This window comes from Tachyglossus aculeatus, chromosome 25, assembly GCF_015852505.1.
Source record: "Tachyglossus aculeatus isolate mTacAcu1 chromosome 25, mTacAcu1.pri, whole genome shotgun sequence".
In the NCBI taxonomy this organism is placed as follows: Eukaryota; Metazoa; Chordata; class Mammalia; order Monotremata; family Tachyglossidae; genus Tachyglossus; species Tachyglossus aculeatus.
Window position 1 is genome coordinate 12,279,892 of NC_052090.1, and position 20,699 is coordinate 12,300,590.

Genomic DNA, 20,699 nt, shown 5'->3' on the forward strand with positions numbered 1-20,699 from the left:
CCACCTCGTCCCCCTCTCCACCCCCCACATCTTACCTCCTTCCCTTCTCCACAGCACCTGTATATATGTATATATGTTTGTACATATTTATTACTCATACATATCTATTCTATTTATTTTATTCTGTTAGTATGTTTGGTTTTGTTCTCTGTCTCCCCCTTTTAGACTGTGAGCCCACTATTGGGTAGGGACTGTCTCTATATGTTGCCAACTTGTACTTCCCAAGCGCTTAGTACAGTGCTCTGCACACAGTAAGCGCTCAATAAATACAATTGATTGATTGACAAAACAAGAGACTGCAGGCCCAAGTAATCATAAACCCCACTGTACCTTTATGAAAAGACTCCCTGGGCCCCTAAGCCTCATTAAGAGGGATGTAAGTTTTGTTGTTGTTCAGTTGTTTTGTTGTTGTTTTTCGGTTCCTGAGCCTCATCAAGTAGTGGAGAATCTTCACTTATGTCCTAGACTCCAGAAAAGCTAGCTTAGACCTGCTAGATCTGTCACAGGACCCCCTCAGTACGTTTTTCCTCTCCCACCTCCCCCTTTCTCATAATCCTCTCCTCTGAGACAGGGTTGGAGAGTCTTGTCCCAGGGGGCTCCTTTCATATGCTTGATGAGTTAGGAATAAGACCCAGATCCTGCATCTCCTACAGTGTAGCCTTTTTTAAGCCCTAGTCTCTCTTTGGCCTTGACAATAAATTCTAGGAGGAATTAATGGAATTTAATGACCAGACTATTGATCTGGTCTCCCAATGCACTAGAATTTTTTATTATTTCTGGTAAAAGCGCAATTTCATTTATTTTTATAACTGACGATGGTGATGTTTATTTAAGTGTTTACTAATGGCCAAGTACTAATTGTTCTGGTTGGGGGTAATTGGAACAACCGCCCATTGCAGTTGGTTTTGGTACTTAACATGTGATGCTTTTAGGGTGAAGTTTTTATTTAAGCCTAATGCACGTTAAAGAGCCACCAGCATGGGACTGGGCTCCAAACGGGTACTGATTTCTCAGAGAACCTTGGGTTTATTTTTCCTTTTTTTTTTTTTAATACATGTTTACCTTGGCCCACGGGGTGAACAACTTACATCACCTCAGCTATTATCACTATAGGCTGGGACAAAACTTGGAGTTCTAAAGTTTTATGTTTCTCTTTTAGAAATCACAGGGTCAAGGTACCTGTATCTGTTTGAGATTACAGGGTGCTTGTTCTTTTGCGTCAGTGTAAAACTGCGTTGCGCACATTTTTATTTATCCTCCCATTTTTAACTTCATCTGTGATAGTCCTAGTTCAAGGGGGAAGGAATTGAATGTCGCAGAGCAGATTTCTTCGAACACTTGTGGTATGCTTTTTAGAAAATTAAAATAATTGCTATCCTAAATTTCTTCAAAGCTTACTCTATCCAGACTACGTGATTCCTTGGCAGAGGAATCCACATGCAATCTGTTGAGTAAATGTAACCAGTTTTATTTTATTTCACTGAGTTATATATATTGTCCTTTTCCCTGGAATAATAGTTTCCCTCTCATGTTGTTTTGCAAGATGGAAAGAGGATTTATAACACATATAGACTGTCAGAGAGAGATGCTAGGTGGGCCTGAGGTCCTGGTGTCGTCTCTCCATCATCTGTAGTGGTGGAAACTGACAATATGCAGTTGTGTGACAATATGCGCCATGTGTGCCTGAGGGGGAACTGCTTCAGGGTTGGCAGAAATGAAGAGCAAGCAGAGCCTTTGTTCATGAAGGTAGAAGGGCTCCAAAGATTCATCATTCATTGTCGTATTTACTGAGCGTTTTCTGTGTGCAGATCACTTGTACTAAGCACTTGGGAGAATACAGTATAACAATAAGCAGACACGTTCCCACGCTGCCCTGGGAGCGGCTTCTGATTCCCTTGTCTTCTGCCAACACTCTTCTCTCTCCTATCTGCTAATATAGTAGAGACTGTTGAAGGAATAAACAGCACTCTAATAATAATAATAATGAGGTGTTAAGCACTTGCTACGTGTTTGAGCACTGTTCTAAGTGCTGGAGTAGATACACTCTATTCAGACTGACAACAGTCCCTGTTCCATATGGGGCTCCCAGTCTTAATCCCCATTTTACAGATGAGGTAACTGAGGCACAGGGAAGTGAAGTGAGTTGCCCAAGGTCACCCAGTTAAGTGGCGGAGGCCACTGGATGCAATGCACTGTAGTAAGGGGTTTGAAAAATACAATAGAAGCAGGAGGTATGTTACCTGTCCGGAGCTTACATGCTTAACTGTAGCGCGGGACATAAAAGATATTTACCAATGTAGTCATCCATATAAGTAAATGGGCTTTATTCTTGATTTTACATAAGTGCTGAGAGTAGATATAAGTAAATAGTTAAACGCTAGAGGTGGCTGCCGAATTAATACGGCTCGGGTGGCGGGAGTTAATTGAGGAAGCCTTGTTGGAGGAGATGGGATTTGTAGGAGGGTTTTGATGGTGGGAAAAGCCGTGGACTATCAGTTTAGATTGGGGACGGTGTTCCACGCTGGTGAAAGCATCTGAGTGGGTGGGTGTGGGTGGGCGGAGAGGTACATCTAGAAGGATAGCTTGAGAGGGATGAAGAGAGCAGAGTGGATGAAGAGGAAAGATTTTTTTTATGGTATTCGTTAAGCGTTTACTATGTGTTAAACACTGTTCTAAGTAGTGGGGTAGGTACAGGCCAATTAGGTCAGATATAGTCCCTGTCCCGCATGGGGCTCACAGTCTAAGTAGGAGGGAAAACAGATATTGAGTCCCCATTTTACATTTAAGGAAACTGAGGCACAGAGAAGTTAAGTGACTTGTCCAAGGTCACTCAGCAAGCCTTTGGCAGAGCTGGGATTAGAACGCAGGTCCTGACTCCCAGCCCCATGCTCCTTTCACTAGGCCCCGTTACCTCCCATGGCATTTAAGTGCTCACCGTGTGTGTCCGGCACTGTTCCGAGAGCTGGGGTAGATAGATAGTTATCAGGTTGGACATAGTCCCTGTCCCACATGGAGCTCACAGTCTAAGAATGGTATGTGAGATTGGGCAAATTGGTGAAGAGCTTTGAAGCTGTGCAGGAACCCTACTGCAAACCTCTCCAAACCTTATTCCGTTTCTCTTGCTTCCTCCAGTGTCACTAAATTGCCAATAGGTTGATTTAATAATAATAATAATAATAATAATAATAATGGCATGTATTAAACGCTTACTATGTGCAAAGCACTGTTCTAGGCGCTGTGGGGGTTACAAGGTGATCAGGTTGTCCCACGAGGGGCTCCCAGTCTTAATCCCCATTTTACAGATGAGGTAACTGAGGCACGAAGAAGTTAAGTGACTTGCCCAAAGTCACACGGCTGACAAGTGGCGGAGCCAGGATTTGAACCCATGACCTCTGACTCCAAAGCCCATGCTCTTTCCACTGAGCCACGCTGCTTGAAATTCCTCACTTTCCATTCCTGCCCCGCCCGCTGGTTTGGGTTTCTAATCAGGAGGACCTTGCTGCCGCTTCCAGAAGAAATGCAGAGATATGTTCCTGATATAATCAAGGGGCTAGAAATGCAGAAAGATTGCCTTCCCCAGGTACAGTGTGTTGTGAGATCAGAAGGAAAAGTTTGATTAAGATTGTAAAGAATGCTCCCAGAAGGAAAAGATGGCAGGGTCTTCTCCTCTGAAGGTCTCCTGCTGCTTAGTTCATCACCACTGGAAATCAAAGCCTGAATCTGCAGATCATGTAGCAATTTTTATCTCATTGAGGCAATTTTTTAGAAGAATACACAGGCGTGCCCAATAAATTATAGGAAGCAATCCATAAACAAAGCATGTTAATATATATTGCACCATTTTATGGCTCTTTTTCTTTAGACTAGCACAATGACCTAGCCTTTATACGTCTGGTGGATGGAATTAGTTACACCTAGAATGCTGGGGTTGCATTTTTGAAGACTCTGCAGTGAAAAGTCATGTTGCTTTGCCCCTGTGTCTGCCTTGCACATGCTCACATGGCTCACACTGTTTATTCTGACACCGTGATTCACTGTTTACAAACAGCCTCACTTCATCTGATGAATGGTGCTTCATTCTCTGACAATATTCTGGCTGAAGCACATAGTGAAAACATGTACTATGGCCGAACTAAGAGTATCGTCAGTCAACTGTGTTTATTGAGGACATTGAGTTGCAGAGCATTCTGCGAGGTGATTGTGTGAATTACAAAGGTGTGTACATTGTAAATGGAGAAACATACACACACACGCACACACATGAAACAGACACAATGATCTCCAGTGCTAGAAATGATTCATATAACTACTAATTATTTTGGAAAATGGGAAAGAAGAATGGCAATGGACAGGACAGTAATGAGGTGCCAGTAACTTGCTTCAGTAAATTTTCTCATCTTTCTTCTTAAGATGGTAATGATGGTGACATCTTGTGTGATGTATACTCAGCAGTCTAAGTACTGCTGCAGCAATTCCAGCAGCCACCTCTAACACTTTGTATTTATTTATATCCATCGGTAGCACTTGCAGGAATATATATGTATATTTAAATGTACAATCAATTGTTCTGATTATACTATTTGTAAGTAGTTTTAGGTCTCCACCATCCCAATGAGAATTTAAGCTCACTGTAGGCAGGAAATGCCTTCTGTATTTTTGTTGTACTTTTAGAAGTACTCAGTACAAGTATTGCATTCAATGGGCACTCAGTAAATATCATTTTGACTATTACTAAGCGGCTCTTTCCCTCTCTGTTTATGATTGCAGCATTGATGCCCTCAAAAGTTGGAAAGAGATCTCTATTTTATTTTGTCAGATTATCCTCATTTTTGTAGCTTTCCAGGCAGCAAAGATTTTGCAGTTTTGAAAATGAAGCCATCTTGTATTTCTTTGTAATCCACCTCATGTCATGTACATCCATCTGGATGTAATGTTGCAATTCTGTGTCCCATTTTTGTGTGGATCTTTATCACATCCATCTTGGTGGCATCAATTTACAGTGTCTCCAGTGCTCATAGATATTTGAAATCCACCATCATTCACATTTGAGAGCTTACTGTGTGCGGAACACAATATAGCAGTTGGTAGATGCGTTCCCTGCCCACAAGAAACTTACAGTCTAGAAGGGGAGATAGACATTAAACTAAATTCCAAATAAGTACATCAGTGCTGTGGGACTGAGGGTGGGGTTTTAAAAAAAAGTACAGATTTGGAAATTTACCTTCTGGGGCATCAACCACTTGCTACTTACTTTAATACTCATTGTTCATATTCTGTACTTCAAGCAGTCAGTTGAATAAGTAACTTCTAATTCTGTCCAAACCAGATTATAGGGGCAGTGATTAGAAGTTGAAGCACAGTGTTTTCTAGATAGCAGTGTCCTAAAAGGCAGGGACTGTCTCTCTTTGTTGCTGAACTGTACTGCCCAAGCACTTAGTACAGTGCTCTGCACACAGTAAGCGGTCAATAAATACAGTTGAATGAACGAATGAGATCCCATACTGGATCATGCTAATGGATCATTCCAACCCAGTGGTGTGCCTCTAACAGCTGCAGCACAATCCTTGGAAGAACAGGGCAATGGTTGTCCTTTTAGACATCTATCCTCATGATTGGGGGGGTACCCCAACTAATAAACCCTAACTCTTTCCTCCAATACTCCATCATGGACCTTTGCCATGAATTGATCTCAGTCCTTATCAAACGGATGGGTAGTTCCCGCCTGCATAGCTTCCTAGGTACCTACCACTTGGCATGCGGAGAAGTATCTCAATGTGCATGAACGACCTAGGTCTGCAAGTGTCAAGAGTGCCTGGGACTTGAAAGCCTCCAACACCCCTAGATTTGACATTTCGGGAGACACTGAGATGGAAAGGCCTCTTGGATGACAACTAGATGAAAAGGGCTCCAACCCAGGATGCCACCCTGGGACGTACCAAAGTCTTTGCTCGTCTGTTTTGGACGATGTCTTGAGTTTGGCTTCATTCTCTGCATACAGTAAGTGCTCAATAAATACGATTGATGATGATGATGATGATGAGAATGATGCAGTCAGTTCATCCAGTGCGAAGAACTGAAATCTGTAATTTCACCTTCAGCCGGGCAGAAACATGCTGTCATTTGGTTTTAAGAGCAACACCATCAAAATTGCATTTTGTGGAGGCACTGGCATGTAGGCTGTTTTTCCTGTTTTCCTCTCCTTGAAGAAAAATTAAAGTAAAATATTGCTTGTGATTTCTGGGGCTTAAAAGCAGATGAGTAATATCGTTGTCAAGAAGAAACTAAGCTCTGCTCAAGGGCTGAGGCCCGAGTTCTAAATACAATTGCATCTTTGTTTCAGAGGAGATCAAGGTAGAATGAGTAAGCTTTCTCTGCTTGATTTATTTTTTATTAGTATCCTCTAGATAATAATTATCCTCTAATGAGGAAAATATTTTGTTTTCATCAGTCTCTCTCTTGTGAGTCCTGCCCAGGGCCGAAATTGGCAGGATTTAATCCTTTGAATGCCCTCAAAATGCACTCCAGTTCCAATGAGAAGCACTTGCAAATATGTTTTTGGGGTTTTTTTTTTCCGCCTCTTTAGCACGAAGTGACAAAGCAAACATTTGAAAAAGCTAAACTCTTCCTGTCCTCCGGGAAGAGCCACCGCCAGTGGTGGCATGCTGGCTCAGCTCCTGCTGATGTGGTTTGTCCCCAAACCCTTTGAGGGCCCACCTAGGGGAGCGGCCCCGTTGCATCCCTCAAGAGGGATCCTCATCCAGCGGCTGGGATGGAGGCCTCGGGTGCTGTTTTGAGCCTAGCATGCAATGCTTTTCATCCGACAACTTCAAAGCAAGCTTTTGTTTATGTGCAGCCTGCAGACCCCACCGCTGGATGAGGGACTCCACTAATTTGTTAAATCTGTTTTATTGTCTTCCACCACTTGGCAGACCCACTGTTTTCTCTTTAGTCCGTAAGTGGACTTCTCAGATGGAAAATTTCCACCATTTAGTCCATCTTTTCTCTGATGGTAAATCTTGTGCCCATGGTCTTGGATGAAAGGAATGGCTCTCTTTCTTGGGAAGCTACCCATCCGTTCCATTAACAGTTCATCTCGTTCCACCATTGAGGCCCCAGAATCGAAAAGCACCCATTCATTCATTCAGTCAGTCATATTTATTGAGCGCTTACTGTGTGCAGAGCACTGTACTAAGCGCTTGGGAAGTACATGTTGGCAACATATAGAGACGGTCCCTACCCAACAACGGGCTCACGGTCTAGAAGGGGGAGACGGACAACAAAACAAAACATGTGGGCAGGTGTCAAGTTGTCTAAACAAATAGAAATAAAGCTAGATGCACATCATTAACAAAATAAATAGAATAGTAAATATATACAAGTAAAATAAATAGAGTGATGAATCTATACAAACATATATACAGGTGCTGTGGGGAGGGGAAGGAGGTAGGGCGGAGGTATGGGGAGGAGGAGAGGAAAAAGGGGGCTCAGTCTGGGAAGGCCTCTTGGAGGAGGTGAGCTCTCAGTAGGGCTCTGAAGGGAGGAAGAGAGCTAGCCATGTTTTTCCTCTGTAGTAAGTGACCCGAGGGTTTTCTTATTCACACCTAGCCCAATTTCTGGGGTGAAATCTATTGCAAGCCATGCGTTTTTTCCATCTGAATGTAGTCCACAGGCTGCCAGTCTCTACTGTGGTTTTCAAATTGTTCCTTGTTAGAGAGGGCGGGTTAACACAAGGAGAGTAAACTCTATTTAGAGCTAAGCTGGATGGCTCTTTATGAGGCTGTCCATTAGAACATCCTCTCTTCCAGTTTTGTGATCCATCTGGCGGGTGTTAAACAGCATACAGCAAAGCAGCATGGGCCTAGTGGGAAAAGCACAGGACTGTGAGTTGGGAGACCTGGGCTATAACCTGTGCTCTGCTACTTGCCTGCCCTGTGACCTTGGACATTGTACTTGGCATTGCCTCGGTTTTTTCGTCTGTGAGGCCAGGATTAAATATCTATTCTTCCTCTCCCTTAGACTGTGAACTCCATGTGGGTCAGGCAGGGTGACTAATCTGATTCTGTTTTACCTACCCCAGTGTTTATCACAACCATTGGCCCATAGTTAGCCCTTAACAAATATTACTACTGCTGTCAATAATAATAATAGTAATAATAATAATGGTATTTGTTAAGCGCTTACTATGTGAAAGCACTGTTCTAAGCGCTGGGGAGGTTACAAGTTGATCAGGTTGTCCCACCGGGGGCTCATAGTTTTAATCCCCAATGAGGTAACTGAGGCCCAGAGAAGTTGTGACTTGCCCAAAGTCACCCATCTGACAGTTGGCGGAGCTGGGGTTTGAACCCAGGACCTCGGACTCCAAAGCCTGGGCTCTTTTCACTGAGACAAGTGCAATTCCAAAGTTGTACATGGCCTGGTTATCCTACTGCGGCTTCCTAGATTGAAGCGCACCTGTTTGCTCTGGTAAGCCTCATGTGACAGGTCGTCTTCCATTCAAAAGCCTAACAACAGGTGGAGTCCAGGGACTAACTAGAGAATCCGGACCGGGCAGGATCCTGGAAAAGCCAGACTGATGTGGTCAGGTGGGCAAAGGGCCAGGCAGACTGCAGGCAAAGCGGTCTGGTCTGCCAGGTAGAGATGAAGGCGGGTAAAACAGCCAATGTCGAGAGAAACAATAGAGTGAACGAGGAGAAATTAGCGTCTGTCACAGGCATCAACTGAAGGACTTGTACATATCTATTCTATTTATTTTATTTTGTTAGTATGTTTGGTTTTGTTCTCTGTCTCCCCCTTTTAGACTGTGAGCCCACTGTTGGGTAGGGACTGTCTCTATATGTTGCCAACTTGTACTTCCCAAGGGCTTAGTACAGTGCTCTGCACACAGTAAGCACTCAATAAATACGATTGATGATGACTAGATGCAGAGTAGGAAGCTCAGTTATCTGGCTCAGAGATTAAAAGCTTATTAAACACCCCCTCCATTGGGAACCTGTTAGGGGTTGGAATTTACCCTGGGTGCTGAGAGTGTGAGTGAAACCATTGTGTGAAACCGTAGGGTGAGAGAAACCATTGTTTCACTAATATTTTAGAAGGCTCAAACATGTTGGATTGAAAACTAAGGAATTTTATTTTTCCCCAATGGATTTTGTTATCATTGAGCCATACGCGACTTGTATTTCCCAAGGACTCAGTACAGTGTTCTGCACACAGTAAGTGCTCAATAAATACTATTGAATTGAATTGTGAGTGAGTCTCTGTCACTCCCTTTTGTTTCTCATGGTTTTGATGGCTATTTTTCATTAGTATCAGAAAAGGGCCTCAGCACAGTCCTGGGCTCCATTTGCCTTATTCTTTCACCCTGGTTCAACTTCCACCGCAGTGCCCCTGGGCAGATGAATGAGTCTTTGCCATTCCACAAACACTCTATAAGGCTGACAATAGAACTTTGGTCTCTGTGAATCCAGAATAGTTCGAAAAAGATTATCCATTTAGGGACATCCCATCTTGGAACTCTTTTCTGTCACCTTCAAAATGTAGGTATGATGAAATAGAAGCCCCAAAATAGCACTGAGTGACTTGCCTAGCATTTGAAGCTTTGAGCAGTCAATTTAATTTTCTTAGTATCTTCCTGGTACATAACTTGCTGAACACAGAATAAAATGAATGTTTTTGGTGAGTAAAGGAATATAATCACTGTTCTCAGGTGGGTTGAAAAAATTAAGCCTGCAAGTTGTGCCTTTTTCTTACTCTCTCTCCAGTTGTCAGTTTCTCCATTCCTTCTGTCATTTAGCAATGTGTGGCAGGGCTACCCTCCCCTTCCTCCACACTTCGGGCAATGGAATGAGCCATTGTACCCCATTCTGTAAGGGCACCACTGAATCTGATTCACTCTACTTCAAAATTACTAGGTCTTCAAGCAATCTTGATCTGCTCACTTGGTGCCTGAGGCTTTTTTTGTCCACTAGACCCAGGTTTCCAGACCACCGCCCCTCTTTGTGGGTCAGACCCTTTGGGGAAGCTTGGGAATGGGCCTTTCTTTCCAGGGGGAGACTGACAATGTGGACTAAGAATAAACTTGAAGAAAACCGAGGTGCTACTTGCTAGGCAGTACACCACAAAATGATGTTATGTTAGGCAAAAATGTAGAACACTGAATATTGAAGGCCAGCTGATCCTTTGGGTGATAGACAAGTTTGGTCACGATTGGAGCAGCAAACTTTATGACCCACTGATCATCTTCAGTACTGTGACACAAGCTGATTTAGCAAGGATACCAAGGCCTCTGCCAGCCCTTCTGACGTCCCACCGCCTCCAGAAAATATTCCCGACCAATTTTTCTTCTCAAGCCATGCTCCCTCAACTATCTCCTTAGTACTGTAGTTCCATCTCCACAGTTAAGGCATCTGTACGTACAGAATCACATCATGGCCTAGTGGAAAGCATCCAGGACTGGGAGTTGGGACGCCTAGTCCAGCTCTGCCCCTGGTCGGCTGTGCATTATTGGGCAAGTCACTTTACCTCTCTGAGCTACAGGTTCCTCATCTGCAAAATGGGGGTGATAATACCAGCTCCGTCCTCCCTCCCCGCTTCACAGGGGTGTTGTGAGGATAAAAAGGATAAATGATGTGAAAGTGCTTTGGAAAAATTAAAAAAGTGCTACACAGGAAACAAAGTTTACAATTTGTATTATTGTTTTCGATTTAGTGTAGATAGCACTTATTTATGCAGTTTTCCATTCTTCTTTTCTATCAATGATTATTTCATGTCCCTCTCACCTGCTAGATCGTGAGCTCCAGGAGGACAGGGGTCATGCCTTCTCTGTCGTATGCTCCCAAGTGCTTAGGAAGTTCTGTGCACATGGTAGGTGCTCAATAAATATAATTGATTGATGGATTCCCTACTCTTATATGCCTACAAGATATGTACATATCATGTAGGATGCTTCCGATTTCTCAGTTTTTATCAGTGTTAGCCATAAACCAGATACTGATTAAACCTCAAATGGCAAGACAAGATCCCAAAACAGAGTAATTTCATTCTGATGATGGAAGCTAAGTAGGATACCTCAGCAGTTAATGTGTGGTGAGATACTCAGCTCCTTGACAGCAGGGAAGGCAGAAAAATTAGCTTTAATACATAATCAAGCATCAGACAATGTGGTATGGTAATAGACTGTTGGGAGATGTCTGGAACAGACCACTCTGGCATGCAGTTATCAGTAGTGGGGTTGAGCAAAATTTTGAGAAGAGACTTTAGCTTAGTGGGAGTCCAAGTGAGCGATTCCAGAATAGTGACAGGAGCTGCAATAGGTAAACACCACAGGGCTTAAGGAGTATCTTTACACACATGAAGCATTGAATGGCTCAACAGTCATGACTGTTTTCAGCCACACCTGCTCCTCTTCTGTGGCTCAAAATTGTGCCCTCAAAAACATTGTTTGTGCATTTACAACTGCACCCGTACTCAAGCTTATTCTTCATCCCTTTTCAATATTTTATTCTCACTCATTCTCTTGCTCTTACATGTTTCTGTGAACAAATCCATCCATTACTTTAGCATTATTATTTTTTTAATTGTGCTCATATGGAGTAAATGAGTAAGGTGAGGGCATAGTGTTAGGAATCTCTTTATGTGTGTATGCACGGGTGCGTAATGCTGGTTTCCTTCCTCTTTCTCCAACTTTGGTCATCTTATGACGGGATATTTTTCTTTATTGGGTGCTTTGATTAAAAACTTTGCACCCTCAGGCGAAATGGCTTTCTAAGGAGCTTACTGTTTTTAACTGTCTGGTTGTGGAAGCATAAACTGGTGACTAGGAGGAGCCATTAGTCCCCAGGAACTGTGGGTCCGAGTGATCGATGCTATTCCAAGTAGGAACTCTAAATCTCAGGGTGTTCCTCATAGGGAAAGACATGAGAATTTCCATGTTGGGTAGGAGTTTCAGATGGAGGCTCCAAAGCTTGGAGGTGGTGAAGGACAGAATGGGCTTTTAGAACACAGATGCCACTCCCCTTTCCCTACTCCATCCCTGTGCCTTTATAGAAAAAGACCCAAAGGGTTGAAGGAGAAGGGTGGGGAATAGGGATGTATTCTGTGCTGCTTTTAAAGAGTTCCTTCAGAGAACTGGCTCATAGGGGTTGTAATTCGGCAAATTAGTCTCTTCCCAATGATGTTTCAGAGATTTGAAACTTCGGTATTGAAAAGGTGCTTTATCTACATTGGGTCCAACTGCTTTTGAGACCACAAGTGGTTTCTTCACATACTGTATCCCCTGAAGTTCTTGGGACACTTATCCTCCCCATGGACTTCCTCTTTGACTAGAACTGCAATTTCCTTTGAAGGAACAACTTCCTGCTGGTTACTGGCCTATCTAGCCACTTCTGTCTCAGATTCTACTGTGTTTTTATCAAAAGCCCTAAGTGCGTTGCAACACTAGACTGTGTCATCATGGGGCAAATTAGGGAAGTCTAGCAGGAAATCACAAGTTGACTAGCTCAAAAGAGAACCTTATGTTTTTTGGTTGCTGTGTCATGATAGGCCGTTGTGAGAGTCCAAATGAACTTAAGAGCAGTTGAGTAGTGGATGCTTTGAAGTGCTTCATTTAAAGTAGTAGCTGCCATTTCTAATAACAAACGTCTGATAGATTCATCCACTTGGAGAGGAAATTCCTCTAGAGAACTGGAAAAATTCTCTCTCTTCTTGAGTCAGGAAAAGTTTCACTGCATTGCTACTTTTTCTTAACTTTTTTCCTTTAAAAAATATATACTCTTTCAAGATGCAGGTATTAGCTAGTTTGCTTGACTGGTCATCTGATTCCCAGGATATTGGTTTATCCTTTACAGAGGAGGTGCTTAAAAGACATGGAAAAACAAAACCTCAAATAGTGCTGCATCCCACCTGAAAATTGGAAGTTAGTTGCTAAGGATAGACCAGCATGGCCTACTGCTCTCAAGAAAGGAATGGCTCTTCTTTGATGTCCTGCAATCATCATAGTAGCATAACAAAAGACAACCCTTTTGTGGGTTCATTGTGGCCCTGTTTTTGCCTTTCCAGCCATACACCGTCAGTGATTAATTTCTCCATCAATGGTGTCTTCTTCAGTTATAAGGGACAGCTCTCTCTTCCTCCCTCTCTCTCCCTCTCTCTCCTTTCTCCTCTTCTCTGTGTGTACGCATGCATGCTTGCGCTGCTGCAGTAGTGTCTGATTCTCCAAGAAGATGCTATTCCCGACAGGAAATTTGTCAGTAATATTGAAAAAAAATCTCTAAACTTTCCTGATTCAGGAGTCTTTTTTATTTTATCTTCAGCAATTCCTCAAGAGCCTCTGCCTAGAATGTCTGTTGTACTTTTGATCTAGTTTACCTCCAATCATCTTTACAGATCACTTATGCATTCCTAGGAATAGCAAAAGATAAATTAAATTGTGATTACTCTTATGCTCACTATGTTGGTAAAGAACTATGATTACATATTAACTTTAAAAAGTTGTACACATAAAGTGTTCCCTTTTTTGCATCTTTTTATATTATACTTCTGTATTTGCAAGATTGCACTGTTTCTTCCATTAGCTAGTGAGCTCCTTGAGGATGAGAGACTATATTGTACTCTCTCAAGTACTTATTACAGTGCTCTGCCCTCACTAAATACCATTGATGCTGCTGCTGCTGATGTCCCTTCTTCATTTGTAATTTTTACTATTGTTTGGTGCATGCATGGATGCGCAACAAATGCTGTCGATGGATTCAGTAAATTTTCCCCAATTCGGAAGCCTACTCACTTGCAGAATCACTTGAATTCCTTGCAGCCAGAACATTCCACCACAAAAGGTAGTATTTTCACTTCTGGAACCCACAGAACCTGTAAAAATCAGTTGTTGTTTGTCACCATTTTGCTTCATATGTAAGTAACCTGATAGAGAAGGAAATACATTTGGTCCTCTCAAAAGGCAGAAGGAACCTCATCAGTTTCCTTCTACATGAACTGCAAAAGTGAGGCAAAGGACATTTCCCCTTTCTAGTCCTTCAAATATGAGTGCTGCCACTGTCTTCCAAAATCTAGCAAAGAATTACGGTAACCTCAGCTCAAATGTAAGAATCACTAGTTGTTCTCTGTTGAAGGTAGAGGTAGTGACTAAAGTATTGAAATGGAAATTCACAGTTCATTGAGACTTTTTGCTGAATTCAGTGTTTTGCACACAGGAAGCACTTAATAAATACTTTTACTACTACTCTTCGTCATCCACCATCAAATGTCCTGAAAGGAAAAGTAGTTGAAATACATGGGTCCAAGTCCTTCCAGACGAGAAAATTGCTCCATGTCAAGCATTTTTGGCACTGACCAACTGGTGCTTGAGCACCACATTAGCAAGTTTCTGCTCCAGAAATGAAGTGGCACTCCACTGACCCATTGCAGAGAACATCCTTGAAAAGATGCCTAGGAAGGAAAAGACCACTATCTTGACGAAGATTTTCCCCGTATGAAATTCTGACTGGTAATCAATCAATCAGTGGTATTTATTAAGCACTTTCTGTACTAAGCACTTGGGAAAGTACAATTAAAGAGTGTTGGTAGACACCATCTCTGCCCATAAGGAGCTTACAGTCTAGAGAAGCAGCATGGCCCAGTGGATAGAGCTTGGGCCTGGGGGTCAGAAGGACCTGGGTTCTAATCCTCACTCTGCCACTTATCTGCTCTGTGCCTGTTACTTCATCTGTAAAATGGAGGTTAAGACTGAGAGCCCCATGTGGGACATGGACTATGTCCAACCTGTTTAGCTTGTATCTACCCCAGTGCTTAATACAGTCCTGACACACTATAAGCACCTGACAAATACCATTAAAAAAATACAGGGGGAGATAGACATTATAATAAATTACTTGTAAGGTGGCCTCTTTTCAAATATAGAAAGATAGGGAAAACAATATGAAGAATTATTGCAGATTCTAAGTTTGCTTATGGAGTTGGCACTTTATTTTAAAAAAACAACACAAAATGATAAATTAAAAATGAGACTGCCTTGTTTTATCTCACTGAAATAAATTGGACCTGGCTTATTCCTTCTAAAGCTCACTAGTTAGGGTACTTTTGTTTGAATTCAGATTGGAGAAAGGATTTAATATTAACATAGATGGGGAAATAATCTAGCAAGAGGATTAGGTGTTATTTTTGGCTACATGGGAGAAATTATATTTAAAATGGTTAAGATATCCAGATTTAAAAGTTGGCTATGGTGTATTTGCAGTCATTTTTTTTTTCCTCTGTGTGTTTTATTTTGTTTGTGTGGTGGGGATTTTTTCAAGGCAAATGTCAAAAGCTTTTACTCTAGGTTTAGTGTAACGTTCTGTGGGCAGGTTGGACACAACCCCTGTCCCATGTGGGGCTCACCGTCTTAATCCCCATTTTACATTTATTTCCTTGGAATGCAGAAATGAATTCTCTTCACCTGCTGCTCTCCAGTTCGTTCTCTGCACTGCTCCCAAGATCTCCTTCCAACTTTATATCACTCTCACTTTGCCAGGATTTGGACACCTTGCTCATGCTGTTCTCCAGCTTAAAACTCTCTTCCCATGCAAATCTATTAATCTTCAACTCCCCATCTTCAAAGACTCTTAAAATATCACCTCCTCCAGGAAGTCTGCCTTGATTAATTCCTAACACTCCAAGTTGTATCACCCCAACTTGCACTATGTTTTTATATTTATACCCATCCTCAGTACTGAAGTAAATCTGTATACTAAATTGCGTACTCAATTATTTGATTTTATTTAACCGTGGCATATTCATTCTGTTACCAATAAGAATGTGCCAAGAGGAAATAGAATAAAATTGAGTGATTGAATATGCAATTTAGTATGCAGACATACTAAATAAATCACAGAAGGGGGGAATAAGAATATGAGGATGTGCACAAAAGCAAAATAAATCTCACTTCTGTGCATAGCCTCATAATCTATTTTCCCCATCTGTAGTTTATTTTAATGTCTGTCTCCCCTTATTGACTGTCAGCTCCTTGTGGAAGGGATCGTGTCTACAAACTCATACTTTCCCAACTACTTAGTACAGTATAAGTTCTCAGTACCATTGATGGGTAAACACCATTACTACCACAAACGCGTGCTATACAGTGTAACTTCTGTTCATTTGGCAGATTAGTGTCAAAACTATGATCTTTTTTAAAAACATATGGAAACATTAAGTAGATCAGTCATTTACAATATTTTTAGAAATGTTCAGTGATTATGGTAAGAGTCCCCGGAAATTGAACAGTATATTTAATTCCAATTCATGTCAGTAGGTTTCAATTAATATTCTTGTCATATGTGAAAATCATAATTGTTTTTCTAAAACTTTGAAACCCTTATTTTGTATCTTTATATAAATATGATCAGAAATCCCCTAAGATTTGAGGGGAAAAAAAAAACTTCCCTATTAAAAGTCTCTTTCTGCCCCTTTTGTACTTCATTATTCTGATTTAGGAGAAGATGGATTCTTGGCCATTGGAGTTTTTCTTTTTAATGTCTACTCAGAAAATGAGAGTGTGTCTTTCTCTTTCGTCTCCATTCTGGGCTTCTCCCCAAGAGTTTTGGAAGTGCTTTATTCATTTTCAATGCCACCCCCTCTTCTTTTTCATGGTTAAATTTAATCTACTGTTTTTGTTCTGGATAATCCACCCTTCAACTATATTTAATGTAATAAAGAAGGCAAACCCTTCTGTTACAAGAAATGTCATTAAAAGCAGATAGCATTCTAATTAAAATAGATGAACTGGGAAGATTTGATGGCCCAGAATGGTACCCACCTATCACGATGTTTCTTTTACATTTCTTATGTTCTTCTTCACGTAGTTTTTTAATTTTTACTCATTTGTGGTTGGGTGCAGGTGTATGTGCTACGCCGGGGAAAGAAGGGACTGAGGACCCCAATTATTGGGAAATCAGTCAATCAGTGATAATTTGTTGGGTGCTTCCTGTGGGCAGAACACGGTACTAAGCACTTGGGAGAGTACAACACAACAGAGTCGGTAAACACATTCTCTGCCCATAAGGAGCTTACAGTCTAGAGGGGAAGACAGACCTTAAAATAAATTATGGTTATGTACATAAGTGCTCCGAGTGTTCTCTGTATAAGATGGACTGTTTGTTACAAATATTCTTGATCCATTACGGTGTTATTGATCCACTGTGTTGCTCACTTAGTGCTTGATGTAGCAGCAGAGGGCTAGCTATGGAAAAACCTTGAAGTGATGAGGTGATTTTAGAGCTCTTGGGAGTTTCTTTTCTGTGGGAAAAAAAAGGCAGAGTTTTTAAATAGCCGTAGAGGGTGGTGTTCCAGAGGCTAGACTATTAGACTGGTAGTCTTGAAGTCTACTCTGTGTTTAATTCTGACTTCTGCGCTCCATGACTACAGTAAAACTGGGAACCCCTTTGCCATCCCTATCTGAGCACGTCTGTTACATATGTAACCTAATGTAATGTAAAAGCATCATAAGGACGCACATGATTAGGTTCTTCGGAGTTGTCGAGTGTGTTACCAAGCGGATGTCAGATCCCTCCCATCGCTACAGAGCTGTTGCGCTCCCTTCCCAGGTCTCTGTAAACAGGGACTTCGCTTTGGAGCCTTTAGAACTCTGCAATATGAGCTGAGGTGAAAGAAGGCTGGCTGTTTAGAAATAAAATTACTGGCGTAAAGGCATCTAGTACATCAGCATGGGACAGAGGACAGACTTGCTGAAAGCGAGAGAAATAGCCAGTTTATCCCCTGCCGACCCGCTAAATGACCTCCATAAATCATTTAATCTGATAGGCATTGGCTATCCCCATCTGAAAAGTGGCATTAATTCCAAGGTAGGGGGGGGGGATCCATAGGATGCTTTGAAATTCCTGAAGATAATGTCGTTTAATGTATTTATAATTTAGTAGATCACACCTGAAGAGTTTCCAGTACTCTACCAGTGTCAACTATGGGAGAGAGACTCAAGCAGAGGCATTTCCATTCCTAGTTTGGGCAGTGGCTAGCAAGTGGAAGGTAATCTGCTGTAAGTCAAAACTCGCCTGTGCTGGGCAGCAAACTACTTGTGGGCCCTGTTGCATTTTAATGTAAGAACGAAGACCTTTGATATGCCCAATTCAGATAGTCACGTATCAAATTGAATCAGACTTGATCAGTCATTTCAAAGGAAGAGCAGCTTTTTTCCTCCCCTTCACAATAGATTTCTTAGTGGAACCCACCATCTTTTTGGGATGAACCATTTGAAGTTGTATTATTTGTGAAACGCTGGCATAATTGAAATGACCTGTAATGGAGAGACACAAACTAAAAAGTGTGCAAATAGTTTTGTATGCTGTGTTTTCTAGTTTCTGTAGGGCTTTGCGTGCCGCTGTAGCGTGTCCTGCATCTGCAAGTGCCAGGTTGGCGGTTTGGGAAGCTGAGAGTTCCGATCTTACAGAGGCTCTCCTGTACACCCTTTATGGACGGATTGGGTTTTGGATAGAATTACATCAATTCCTTTTCCTCTTTGATAGACAGTGCTCAATTCAGTCTCATTTTGAAAGTTAGGTACATTTATGTACATGAGATTGAGTTGGGAGAAAAAAGTGTCATAAAATCAGGGTATTATGGTTGTGTTTTTACAGTCTCCGTTGACACCACCACCAGAGTTCCTGCCTTTCACTGCTAAACTTATCATCATACATGTGAGAGTGAACTCGTTAGACCCAATTGTTGTACGTGTTTTTTATTTGACTCATAAGCTCTGGCGCTGGGTGATTGAAATTGGAGTTGTTTAGCTGTGTAACACTGAAGTCTTGTTTTGTCTTATGCTGTTGAGTCATCTCTGACCTATAGCGACTCCATGGACACATCTCTTCCAGAACACTCCACCTCCATCTGCAGTCGTTCTGGTAGTGCATCCATGGAGTTTTCTTGGTAAAAATACAGAAGTGGTTTACCACTGCCGTCTCCCCTCAACTCTCTCCCACGCCACTGTTGCCCACCACAGGTGAGTTTTGACTTGTAGCAGATTGCCTTCCACTCGCTAGCCACTGCCCAAACTAGGAATGGAATGGGTATGCCTCTGCTTGAGTCTCCCTCCCATAGGCGAGACTGGTAGAGTACTGGAAACTCTCCAGGTGCCATCCTGAGAGGAGAACACTAGCATTAAAGTAGGACTAAAAATAATTAAAATAGGGATTCTGTGTTCGGAGCAGTCTGGAAGAAAAGAGATTTATAGTTGTTGGCCAGAACCCATTTGTTAACTCTGCAAAGACTCCAGTAATCATTGCTGACCCAGACACCTAAACAAAATAATTGCCAAAGAAAAGATTTGATAAATGATTACAAATTGATAAGGATACCAACAGAAAGAGGTAAAGACCAAGATTTATACAACGATATTTAATGCTACTTATGTGGGAATGCAAAGCTTGATTGCCTAATTACAGTAGCCACTCATTAAGTGCTAAGGCTCATGAACTTTCTAATCAAGACTTTTGCTTGGGGGAAGGGGAAGGAAAAAGTTTGGGATTCCAAGTTAACACATCCTAGCCTCCTATTTACCTCAAGAATATCTTGACTAGGGAGAAAATGACCTGCCTACATGGGTCTTCTTCCGTCAGCGATCCGGGCTCAAACAGATGATGGAAGGAAGGGGATGGGGAGAAGGTAGCAGGACTCAGAACAGTATAGCAAACTGAGGATTTTTTTCCTAAATTCTCCGAGGAAATTTCAACTCTGCTTAAAGAAGAAGGAGGGTTGGGGTGAGGGTGAAGCTCTTCTACTGTTGGCAGGAGAGACTTACTCCTCCCCAAATGTCCCATTGGCTTTTTTAGGGTTAGACAAACTAAACCCCTTGGCATCCCACATATTGTACTATTTTTTTGTCTTTTCCTTCCCTGCAGTTCTCCCTTCCATTTTTAGGTCCGGCCTGTTCAAAATACTTTTTAAAGCACAGCACCTCTGCTGTGACCTATTCTAACACTACTTCTTAGCTCTCTGGCCAGACTTAGTTGATATTGTTAGTTTCCACTAAGGGGGGTTGATGTTGTTTAGATTCTGAAAACACCTTGTTGTGTAAATTAAAATGTTCTAGGAACCTCATTGAGATTTTTATTCCTACATAATGGGCTTGTATCCTCCATAAAAGGGGACTGATTTTTTTGAAGTCCAAGAAACCTTTTATTATTATTTGGATTATGATCCGAGTATGCACCTGGGTTAATGCTTAATTAAATGTTTCCTTAGAGTACAGCTAAGTCTCTAAGATATATGACATTTCTTTAATAAGTTTTACCTAAAGTATGCATTTCACAATAATAAAGTGTTCTATGGTTGTGGTTAAATTTTGGATTTGCTTTTTTGTGGCATTTTTTAAAGTATTTCCTGTTTTCAAGTAAGTAATAACAATATGACAGCATAAATCAAATTCAGGACAATTTTATGGCCATTTGGGTTTTTTTTAAAAAATCATCAAGATCAAAAATGTTTTTAAAATTTTTTGCTCAAATAGAAAATTCCCATCGAATCTCTAAGATTGGAGTCCTTTCCAGACCTATTAAAGCTGTTCCTTCTTTTATAGGAAATTCATTAAGTAACATGCTCATACCTTTTTTGATATTTCACAGAATTGCATGAATGCCAAAGAACCAATTATTTCTCCAAAATTCTCCTGTTCCTCCAAAATCTTTATCCCCTATTGTCTATAA

At 41.5% G+C, this 20,699-nt stretch overlaps 1 protein-coding gene and 1 non-coding gene across 2 annotated transcripts in view; one reads left to right on the plus strand and one right to left on the minus strand.

Annotated features, from left to right (window-relative positions):
- The window catches only part of SPIDR (scaffold protein involved in DNA repair), a 332,252-nt gene that overhangs the window by 51,996 nt on the left and 259,557 nt on the right, over positions 1–20,699 (plus strand). The window lies entirely within an intron of this gene.
- On the minus strand, positions 19,008–19,145 carry LOC119945626. Its single transcript, XR_005456286.1, has one exon. It is a non-coding gene; the product is annotated as a small nucleolar RNA SNORA7 (small nucleolar RNA).